The sequence below is a fragment of the Pholcus phalangioides genome, unplaced genomic scaffold, assembly GCF_987345545.1.
Source record: "Pholcus phalangioides strain wild (caught in Gottingen) unplaced genomic scaffold, Ppha-v1.0 ptg000015l_1, whole genome shotgun sequence".
Lineage (NCBI taxonomy): Eukaryota > Metazoa > Arthropoda > Arachnida > Araneae > Pholcidae > Pholcus > Pholcus phalangioides.
The window spans coordinates 34,643,663-34,644,325 of NW_028301608.1; positions in this window are offsets into that span (position 1 = coordinate 34,643,663).

Sequence of the window (663 nt, forward strand, 5' to 3'; positions counted from 1 at the left end):
TCCCCTGAGGCCAACAAAAAAAATTCCACATTTTTAAGTGCATTATTCGTTGATATATTTGAATTAAAAAATAAGAGAAAAGTTTTAGGAAAGCACCTCTTAAACTAACGAAAACGCTTCTTCCCTCATTTACGCTGTTCTTTCTTACGTTTTCTCCAGTTTTTGAAATACTATATTTCAGTGAATATGACACTTACAAACGTGGAATTTTCTTTCTTGACCTCAGGAAAGACAGGGTAACAACTTTCTCTAATTGGGTTTCCGTATACAAAAAGTCAATTTTTGTTTTTTGATAACTATACAACGCGGTTATAACATGAATGACGTATCTGATATCTGAGGTCTACACTTTATTCAGATATAGAAAGTGTGCCTTTACTGGATAGAACGATTATTTTACATTTTCTTTCTTGTTTTTTTTTAGGGCCCCCTTCTTCCTGGATACATACATGTTTCTATCCCACGAACTGTTTCCATATCACACATCTGTAAATAACGAAGTCAATACTTCTAAAAAAAGCCACGCCTTAGGGGGCTATTCAAGTATTACGTAAGCAGATTTTCAGCCATTTTTGATCCCCTCCCCACCCCCGTCAGCGAAAGTGAGCAAAACACTGACTGCTATAGGTGTGAGGATCTTCTTCAGTGACGTTACGAGTTTCT